Source organism: Ictidomys tridecemlineatus, chromosome 3 (assembly GCF_052094955.1).
Source record: "Ictidomys tridecemlineatus isolate mIctTri1 chromosome 3, mIctTri1.hap1, whole genome shotgun sequence".
Classification (NCBI taxonomy): domain Eukaryota; kingdom Metazoa; phylum Chordata; class Mammalia; order Rodentia; family Sciuridae; genus Ictidomys; species Ictidomys tridecemlineatus.
The window spans coordinates 91,752,632-91,763,939 of record NC_135479.1 but is presented as its reverse complement, the minus strand read 5'-3'; the positions used below and the strand labels follow the sequence as shown (position 1 = coordinate 91,763,939).

At 39.6% G+C, this 11,308-nt stretch overlaps 1 protein-coding gene across 1 annotated transcript in view; it reads left to right on the top strand.

The window, feature by feature from the left end:
- Positions 1–810: 810 nt before the first annotated feature.
- The window catches only part of Plscr4 (phospholipid scramblase 4), a 46,229-nt gene continuing 35,731 nt past the window's right edge, over positions 811–11,308 (top strand). The window contains exon 1 of the mRNA XM_013358790.4: positions 811–1,397. The gene's annotated coding sequence lies outside the window, so the exon portion shown is untranslated. The remainder of the gene's footprint in view (positions 1,398–11,308) is intronic.

The following is an 11,308-nucleotide window of genomic DNA, read 5'->3' as shown; positions in this document are numbered from 1 at the left end:
TGAAGGCATACTTTCAATTATTTGTTTATTCCCCAAAGCAATGTTTCACAAGACTTCTTTTGGTCTTAAATTTGGGGCATCTTTAATGTGGCCACCATGCATATTTACATTCATAAGCTCAATTTTGTGGCCCCTCTTATTAACTTAGAAACCAAGTAAATATTATTATATTTTTTTCTATGGCTTTCAAGGCCAATTTCTTTGTTCTACACTTCAAAAACCCACTTATGCACTTGAGAAATGTCTCCTGAAATTAGTAATGGCAATACAATATTAATTGGCAAATGGGTTCCAACACAAGCATTAACAAATAGCATGCATGCAAAGGAAGATGGAAAATTCTAGAAGTCTACGCCCACATCCCTTCCCCTACACAAACTTTTTTCCAAAAAACTCTTCAGGGCTTAATCAATTTTACTTCTGTCCAGCTGTGATTCTTCATGAGGTCAGATGACATTTGGGTGCCCCCCCCCAACCCACCCCTTTCCAGCATTGAATTGTGGTCTCCCCAGGAACCACCAGGGACCTGAATCTAATTAGTCTGAAAGAAGCCACTGTGCCTAACAACGGTAATTAACAAATGGCATGCTTCTCTCATGTCAGAAAACACAGCAATCCTGCTCCCATTTCTTCCCTTTCCTGGTGCCCCCCACCATTCCTCCCTGATCAGATTGGCCTCTTTCAATCCTGTGAAAAGGAAAAGAAAATGCCTGGGCCCCTTGCCCCGGGGCTTCCAGCCAGCCCTGCGCTGCTGCTGCCAAGGCCAACTCTTCCAGCCAGAGGTCTGGGCCCGGGAGCAAATGCAAATGCAAAAGACTTGCGAAACACAGCTTTCTCCTTTTTTCCATGAGCAAAGATTTCTCCCGGGCAGGGCCTGCCTCTCCAGATCAGAGGCCACCCTTGGCTGGCTCCTATCTTTTCTTTCACCTCCTATGAGACCTGTGACAACTTGCTTCCTTCTTCATTTCCCATTGCCTAGTGCCCTAGGTGGTGCCCACTGCAGGGCGCCCACCCTCCAGGAAGAGGCACCCCCGGGCGGGCTCGTAGGCCTGGGCCGCGCACCCGAGCGTCTGGGCGACCCTGGCGGCGCGCCTGGCCCCGCACCCGACCCCCCCCCCCCTAGCTTTCTCTTTTTTTATTCCAAAAATCCTCCTCTTCCGCCTCCCTTCCCCGCCTCCAGGTTTTTCCGCTTCCTCGAGGAAGCGAATCAGACCGCGCAGGGCGTCGCGGAGCCCAGTGGTCTGCGGAGCGGGCAGTGAGCAGGGACAGGGCGCAGGAGCGGGGACCGAGCCAACACGGGCACAGAGCCTTCCCGCGGGGCCTTGCTGGGCTTTGCGGGCGCGCGGCGCTGAGTCCCGGGCTGCAGCTCGGCGGTTGTTCAGACGCTACATCCTCAGGTGGGTAAGAAGTTTGGCGTTTGTGGTGCAGACACCCCAGGCTGGATGGCAGCGAAGTCCAGCCCTGGACCGGTGGCGCCCGACCGCCCTCGGGGTCCGCACCCCTGATCTCCGCTCGTGGGGCAGCCGCCCTGGTGGAGGCTCTCCGTTGGAGGGACTCTCTCCGTCCGGAGGACACACAGCACTCCACCTGACCTCTCTGTCGCGTGCCACAGGTCCCGAGCGCGGGGTCCGCTGGTGGCCTGGCTGCATCCCACCCGACTCGGACCAGCCGCTCGCTAGTTGAAGGGTTTAAGGTAACTTCTGTAGGTGGCTAAGGGGAGGCGGAGATGGAGGAGAGGAAGGAGAGTTACAGGAAGGAGCTGTCTTTCTCACCTTCAATTCAAGCAAACTGGGGAGATGCTATCGATTTGAAAGTGCACTTATTCTAAAAAAACAAAAAAAAACAAAAAAAAAACAAAAAAAAAAACTTCACATTTCGAGGCAGAATATTTTTTTTCATTAATTTTATGGCTTTGTTGAGCCACTCTTGGGATCCATAATTTAGTCTTGATTTTAACTTTGCATATTTAAAATCGAGCAATTGAAGTAAGCATATTATATATTTAAAATGGAACTGAAAGAAAAGTGACCACAACACTCGGAGCAACCAAAAGATCTTTATTGCAGCAGTGTAACAAAGAAAAGAAAGAAGGAGAGAGAGAGAGAGAGAGAGAGAGAGAGAGAGAGAGAGAGAGAGAGAGAGAGAGAGAAGAGGAGAGATGAAGAGGGAGAGAGCAAGAGCAAGAGACAGAGAGCGCCTGCAAGAAAGACAAGGAGAGCAAGAGAGAGAGAGCAAGAGAGAAGGGTGCCTGGCAGGAGGGAGTTTTTATAGCCCAAATCTAAAGGGGCCTCTGGGTCTGCAAGCTGCCTTGTTGGCCCAAGGGGGGCTTAAGTGTTCAGACTTGATAAAGGACCAGACAGAGGGGGGTTTGAGTGCAAGGGCTATCTTGCAGCCAACATCTGTTCAGCCTGCCCTGCAGACAACACAGTTCAGCCTGCTCTGCACCCAACATTACTCCCTTTTTGTTTTTCTAAGTGACATGGGGACTGCTGTTGTAAAGTCCTCTGGCTACTTCCTGCTTAATGGTGGGCAGTGTTGGACCTAGAAGGGGAAGTGGAGGAATGTTCAGGGGACAGGTCTGAGAACACCAGGGCAGCCAGAAATAACACTCAGTGGCTACAGACAACTACTGTGGTAGGGGTAAAGTCCATAAAAGTTCCTTGAAGCCACAAGTCCTCCATGGCATCAAACCAGTCATGGATGGAGGAGATTCTTCATATCAGCCACTGGTCCTGTAGCAGGAACTCTAGGAAGTATTGGAGGTGGCTTGGTTGAACCCAGTAATGTTAAGGGTGACAGACCGATTGCAGCCAGTGGAAGGGCAATCGCCTTGACCCATAAACTGAGAGTGGGTTGTGTCATCCTGGTGCCATGTTGCTTGGATGTAGAAGCAGTATCTGTGGTTTAAGATAAAAACTTGAGAGAGAATGATGATTAGTAAAAGAAGAAGAGAGTTGGAGAGAAATTTTGAGTTTGGTAGGCGTGGTGGAAGTCCAGGACTGGACATTTGGAACAAGTGCCTTTTTAAGGTGGGGGACCTGGTCCAGAGGGAGTGGCCCAAAAGCTTGGCCACCATTGGGGTAGTAACTATAACTTATGGGGTCCCATCCATTGAGGTTCCAACGATTGAGAATGCAGTTCCTGAAGTAAGACTGAGTCACCCAGTTGAAGAGGGTCCAATTCAGTTGGTGGTTGTGTGGGGATTGAGGCAATGAATGGAACAGGAAGGCACTGGTCTGCATGTTCCCTTAGGAGTTTGCATAGAAGTGTGAGATTAGGCAGGTAGGACTCGAGGGGAGGAGGAATGATTGGAAAGCTTTGGATGGTTAAGAAAGGGCACCCATAGAATTGCTCAAAGGGGCTAAGGCCTGAGGGGGTCCTTGGGGCTGTCTGATTCAGGTGAGGGTCAATGGCAGGAGATTGGGCCAGAAGAGCCTGAGTTTAATAGCAAGTTTAGTGAGATGATCCTTGAGAATGCCATTAGGCCTCTCAACATTACGCGAGGACTGGGGTTGGTATGGGATGTGGAGCCTCCAAGTGATGTTGAGGCCTTTGGAGACTATTGAACAACCTGAGAAATGAGGGCCAAACTGTTGTCTGACTGGATGGAAGCGGGAAGTCTGAATCTGGGAATGATCTGCTGGATGAGGATGGAGGTGACGGTGTCAGAAGTTTCCCTGGATGTAGGGGAGGCTTCTATCCAACCTGAAAAAGTATCAAGCAAAGTAAGTAGGTAGCAAAGCTTTTTGTGCCTAAGCACGTGAGTGAAGTTGATCTACCAGTCTTTGTCTGGCTGGTGGCTCCTCCTCTGATGTGTGGGGAGTTTAGGTTTGATGCTTCCTTATGGAGATGCTGTAGAGCAGACAGAACAAGCAGAGTAGACCTGCCAGAGAGTATTTCTCATTCCTAGGAAGTGAAAGAAGGATTGTAAAATCTGGAAAAGGGGTGAGAGAGGGTTTTAGGTGGGGGAAGAATCTCTGGAACTAGAGGAGTTGGTCATGAGTCGTAGGTTTCTGTCTTGGGCATCAGGGGCTGGTAGTTTTAAAGAAGTACGTGATTGACTGACTGGTTGGTGAATTTGTGTATCTGATCTTGCAGGAACTTCTGTAGGCAATTTAATAGACACAGTCCTATTAGGACAAAGATAAAGAGGAATAATAGGGGTCCTATGAGGGGGAGGAGCCAAGGCCATACTTTACTGAACATTCCCCATGAGCCTGTTGGCTTAGTTGCTGTCTCCTCTTTTCTAGCTGTTCTTGTCCTTCATTACTCCTAGGAATGACTTTTTGGCTTAACTAGTTTGGGTAGGTGTTTAAGATCAAGTTGGTCAAAATTGATTTTGTTTCTACCTATTGTTAAGAGTCAGCTGAGTTCCCATAGGGATCGCTCATGGGGAAACTTGAGAGCAGCTTCTTAGTTCTGCTAGTGCCATTTGCACTAGGATGGGTCCAGGTCTTGCTTGACCATGTGGCTTCCCTTGGAAGCATCAGGGATGTCTCCTGTCTCCAGTGACCCTCCTATTCACAGCAAGTGCACTGATTGGCTTTTCATTCTCCAGTGGTCTCAATAATCTCCCTGATCAGGAGGTTATGTGGCCCAGAGTTGCAAAGCTCTTTAGAGAAGATCCCTGTTCCCTGGATTCAGGCTGACTCGGAGGGCCAGAGCCAAATATTGGTTTTCTTGGCCATTTTAATTTAACTTTAAGTCTTGATCATAAACATCCAGCAAAGTCAGTTTCACCCTAAATTAAGAGCATTGGGCTTTAGCTGAAGTCTGGCCTACTTTGGAGTCATTCTGACATGTAGTAAGATGGGAAGCACAGCCTTATCTCAGGTAAGGCTAAGATTTATAAATCTTAGGTAAAGTGTTCTACTATTGAACTGATCTTTGTTTTTAAATATCATTTTATAAAGTTTATATATGTTGTTGCTTGATGTCACATGAATACTAGGTAATATAGTATATTACATTTAAATTGTACCCAGTGTATAGAACTTTATATTAATCTTATTGATAACAGGTCCAGTTATACAACATTAAATGATATAAATAAATATCCAATATGTTATTTTTATAAGCCTAAAATAACCATGCAACCTTTTGGAGAACACCAGCTTGATATAATTTTTTTAAAAGCTTCTATCTTAATGACTTATATACCTGGAAAATATGAACGCATTTAATATACAAAGAAGAGTAATAGTACCACAATTATTATTGATGTTTTTATATTAATCAAGTTTAGCTTTTAAAGAAATAACATATTACACTATTGCAAAATAACAGTTGTTGTTTAAACATAGTTGTATACACAGATCTTCTTTAGCACTTGCTTAAACTCTCTTATTTACTTAATAGACTCTCTTATCCAGAAAACACATTTTCCTTCTATTAAATCCATACTTAGAACCTTCTAATTTCTCTTTCCTATCTGTTAACTCCTTCTTTATTCACACTTAAAAAAAATCCTTGTAAATTTATGAATTTTGGCAAATTATTCCATTTTAATAAGAGATATTTTGTTATTTGCAGCACACAATTAATCACATCTGTTGACCATTTCATGAAAACGTGAACAATGTTTAAGTAAATAGAATTATATTGTTGTAGGGACAGACAAGGCAAGGCACCTAAGAGAGCACTGAAGATAGAGAAATAGGTTTATTTGGTTGCAGCCAGATTCAGAAGGCACAGCTTCTGTTGTAATCAATTAATCCCCTGAACCCCAAGTTTAGGTTGTTTCAGAATTTTGTACCCAACATGTAAGGAAAGGGGCTCAGAAGTTCACAGTATGCAGAAGTTCACAAAACGCAGTTTTTGTGTGTTGTGTGTGTGTGTGTGTTCTGGGCAAGTTAACCCTTCCAAGGACACACCTGGGAAGGGGAGAGCTTTTGAGCTTTTTCTTCCCTTTCTCTCTTCTTTCCTCCCTTCCTCCCCCCCCCCCAGCTGTTATCATGGAGCCCAGTTGGTAACTTCCTTATCTTAGAAATGTAGCCTTCTCTGCGAAGCCCCAGCTCAAGGCCAGAGGCCTTGTTTACATATTTTGTGAAAAATGTGAGCTACTCTTGGGATCTATAAATTAGTCTTGATTTTAACTTTACATTGCATATTTAAAATTGAGCAATTAAAGTAAGCATATTATATATTTAAAATGGAACCGAAAGAAAAGTGACCACAACACTCGGAGCAACCAAAAGATTGCAGCAGCACAACAAAGAAAAGAAAAAAGGAAAGAAGGAGAGAGAGAGAGAGAGAGAGAGAGAGAGAGAGAGAGAGAGAGAAAGAGAGAGAGAGAGAGAGAGAGAAAGAGAGAGAGAGAGAGAGAGAAGAGGGGAGGGGAGGGGAGGGGAGAGGAGAGGAGAGGAGAGGAGAGATGAAGAGGGAGAGAGCAAGAGCAAGAGAGAGACAGAGAGCTGTGCAAGAAAGACAAAGAGACCGAGAGAGAGAGAGAGAGAGAGAGAGAGAGAGAGAGAGAGAGAGAGCAAGAGAGAGGGGGGCCTGGAAGGAGGGAGTTTTTATAGCTCAAATCTAATGGGGCCTCTGGGTCTGCAAGCTGCCTTGTTGGCCCAAGGTGGTTAAGTGTTCAGCCTTGAGCGGGGTTGAATGTTCAGACTTGACCCAAACAGGTGATAAAGGACCAGATAGAGGGGAGTTTGAGTGTGGGCTATCTTGCAGCCAACATCTGTTCAGCCTGCTCTGCACCCAACAGGAACCGTGTAAAACAAATACATGAAAATATTATGCATTAATATTTATTTATATATTAATATTTATTTCCCACCTACTTAAAAGAGGATAGATTCAGTATACTTATAAAATTGCATGCTACTGTAGTAGTAACAGATAACGTTCAGCTATCTGCTGTTATAGTTCATTGTGAAACACAAGCATCCTTTCCATTCAATTTGAATGAGGCAAAATGCTATAATCGTGCTCTTAAGACCTTGTTGGTAATTGCACAGGCTAGTAACATTAGTCACAACACAGCAACATATCTTCAATGTTCATAGGCAGCAACTTCATAGGACAAATAAGAAGATTTAACATATTTTCAACTGCATTATACTAAATTTATATGAGGCTTCACATGTGAATTAGAATATTCAATAAAGCAAAATCAACTTGAATTTGGCATGAAATTAAAAAATTGAAAAATCTGTCCTATAAAATATATAAAATTCTAGGAATTTAAATGGAAATATCCTACGTGTTTATATAAGAATCTAATAAAATATATAACATTTAAGTAGGTAAAATGTCATTTCCATAAAATAATTTACAATGTAAATAGAATCCTAATTGGCATCTTAATTTTTATTAACAAGGCTGTTTAGCTTATGAAAGACTACTTGAAAATATGAAGATATCAGTTATAAATATGGATAACTTGATGGTATGGTTAAAAGGTATTATAGAGTCATAGTTTTTAAAAGACAGCGAGCTGACCCACTACCAAATATTTTTGTGTTATTGAATATTAAAGACAGATTTAAGAGTAAAAGGAAAACTGGCATTTGAGGCATACATTTTAAACAAAAAGAGAAAAAAGAAATGACATTTAATTGATTGTGTTTTCACAACTAGGTATTTATCTGGGAAAACTAATAATACAACTGGAACTTTCCTCATTTAATACACAAATATAGTCTAGATATTTCAGTCCAAATATATAAAGCCTAAAAAGAAAAAGAAAATCTGAATGTGCACATGGCATGTGGGGAAAACATTGTTCTAAGCATAATACAAAACCTAGAGACATTTAGGGATAGGATTTTTATTAGCACATGCATATCAAAACCAGATATATACAGGAGGACATTGGACAACTGGAGTCTTATAGTATTGAGGATCAAACACAGGCCCTCCTCACGTGCTAGGCAAGGGCTCTGTGACTGAGGTGCATCCCCAGTCCTTTTCAAATGTGTTTTCTTTTTCTTTTTGAGAAAGGGTCTTCCTAAGATGCCCTGGTAGTCCTCTAACTTGAGATACTCCTGCCTCAGCCTCCCAACTTGCTTCAGTCTGGATGTGTGCTACCATGCCTGCTCAGGCCAGCGGGATATTTACAACAAAGTATATTTTGCTAATATTACCTATAACTCTTATAAATGATCTTGAAAATCAACAACCCAATTGAAGATTATGAGTCCATTCAAAATAAGTTTTAAAAAAATACAGGTAAGCAAAAGATGAAGGCTCTCAGTCATACTAATTATTAAAAAATTAATTAAATTAAGATATCAACTTTTGCCTGATTTACTGATTTTGGAAGTCTGATAATACTTACAGTTGTTGATAATGACTTGAGAGGAATATACTTTTACAAACTTATAAGGATAATGTGAATTGGTTAAAAAAAAAAACCTTTAACGATGATAACTATTAAAACATTCAACTGTTCCTTCACTTTTTGGAATTTATTCAATAAAACATGCTCCCAAAAGTCCAAATAAAAATTTCTGTCAAGGCATAAGCCAGGCATGGTGGTACACATCTGGAATCCCAGCAGCTCCAGAGGCCGAGGCAGAAGGATCACAGTTTCAAAGCCAGCCTCAGGAATTTAGTGAGGTTCCAAGCAACTTAGTGAGATCCTGTCTCTAAATAAAATATTTTGAAAGGGCAGAGTTTAGCTCAGTGGTTAAGCACCCTGGATTAAATTCCCAGTATCAAAACAAACAAAAAACTATGTCAAAAATATGTGTCAAAAAATGTTCAGTAGGATTGATTCTAATTTACTAAATGTGAAAACAATTCTGAAACTATTGATTAAGATTTGGTTGTATAATTATGGTTCAGCCAGAGGTGAAATCATAGATAATATAAAAACCTCAAAATATTTGGTAGGTCTATATAATTTCACATGGAAATATGTCCAAGTATATTAGCAGAAGCATAACCAAAATAAGGCAGAACATAGTATATGTACTCTGTGTATATATGCATATACACACTCTGCTGTACATACACACTGTGCTGTACACACACACACACACACACACACACACCACATGCATGCACACACATGTGCGCACACAGAGAAGCATGTTTTGTAAATAATAATTTGCAGTACAGAAAAATTTAGGCTTATATGGATATTCATGTTTTATTGAATATAAAGAAAATTTATGTTATTGGAATAAGAAGATCATAAGATGCTCCTGTGATTAGTAGTTTATACAGAATATATCCCTCCTGAATATATTAATTATCATTCACAAAGCTTTCCATATTCTCTTCATTTACTTTCTCTTTGAAGATAATTCTTTTAGGTGCTGTTGAAAATCCTTTCCTTTTTCTCCTTCCCTAACAAGGATGCTTACGTTTATTGTAGGCACAGATGTGAAATATTGTTTCTGAAGGATTTCACAACCCATTAACTTTGTTAAAATGAAAAAATATAGGACTGTTCTTCTAACACCTCTTATGCCTTTCATGAGCATTGTACTGAAATTTATATTCCTAGTACCCATCCTTTAAGATAAGAGAGATAGATATGCTATTCTTTGAGATGGAAAACATCTAAAATGGACTACAAAAAATTTAAACAATTCCATGCAAAAAGTAAGATTGTTAAACATGACAAATTTTGAAACAAAATTTTAAGCATAAAATTTTAATATCATTCTTATGAAAAACAGAAACAAAACTAATAATTAAATAAACTAATGACAGGCAGCACACAGAAATGGAGTATTAAATGACTTTCAAACCTAATAAAAGCTGTTCAGCCTCCATTATCATATATAAAGAAATGAAACTTTTTAATTTTTTTAACCTAGCTAAGTAGAAATGGCAAAAATTCTGATAAAACACTACGTTGGATGTGCAGTTTTTTGGTCTGTGTGTGAACTAATTAAAATCTTTGGAATATAACCTGCTTTTATCCAAAATGCACAAAACTTCGATCTTCCCATTATGCTTCCAGGAATTTAATGCACAAATTTTACAAATATATATGTAAGTTTGTTTCAGTATTGTTTGTAATAGCATAAATTTGGAAACAATATAAAATTTAATTATTAAGCATCCAGTCGAATACCTTATGGTGCATTTATTAAAAATAATAATGTCAGGTGAGCTGAAATAGTCAATAAGACATTTTAATAAATGAAAAAGACAAGATGCAGAAAAGTGTATGGAATACTGCTGTGTGTATTTAAAGCTATATACATTTGTTTGTATATGCTTAGAAAATCTCTAGGAAGACACAGAGTCTAATATACAGATGTTTAATAGAGATTGAGTAGGAGGAAGTCTTTGTGTCATAACAATTTATGCATAGCTTGACTCTTTGAATAATTTTTTGCATATAACATCTATTTAAAAATGTCTTTTTATATAAAAATAGATTTGTACCAAGACGATCTAATTTTAAGCCACATGACATCCTCCTGTTTGAGTAGCCAAAAAAATGACACATTAAGTGTTATCTGGCAATTTTCTATATAGTGTTGATGGTGTGGTAATGTTTTCTTAAATATATTATGGAAACATCATGAAAATATTGTTTTTCTGATAGCTTTTTAATATTACATGAAACAAATTTCTTTCTTGGAAGCTAAAATGGAAAAACCTAATAATATCTTTAAACAATTGGAACTAATTTAATATATTTAATAAAAGTTATTAGTTTGCTTCCATGCAATCTCTTGTTTCATTTTAAAATAAAGCTACCATAATCAACCTCCAAGATTGTCAACATTGGCTACAAAGAAGGAGATATTCTACCATATGCTTTTTCTTTGGAAGGATTCATGGTGTGAATAAAATGAGAACTATATTTAAGTTGTAAAACAATTCTATAAAACTGATTAGATGTTATCAATATTTTTCATCTGTTCATAGTGAAAATTAATTATTTATGAATTTCTTATAGGTTTGATTTTATGCAAAAATGGAAGTAAATGAATATATGTAACATGTACAGTTGTAACAAGATTATTTTTATGTGACATTTTTAATGGATATTTTTATCCCAGTAGACTTGTGTTTATCTTGTCAGTTTAACTTTTATAAATGTTTTTTGAGTTTGATAGCTCATCTAATTCCAGCCTGTGTTTTAGCAACTTTTTAAGGTGCCAGGGTGTGGAACAGGCATGACTCAGTCGTTCAGTCATTAGACCTTAATCCACTCATATGGAACCCACTCAACTATCCAGTTCTCTGGTAACCAAGAAGCCCAGAAAACTAGTCAGTACAATGCAAAACAGAAACCAAGCATTGGGCTTAAAATCTGTAAAGGGAATGGTACATAAAAGGGTATACATATGTTTCATCTTTGGTGAATTTGGAGAAGTAGTTAGTGATGCAT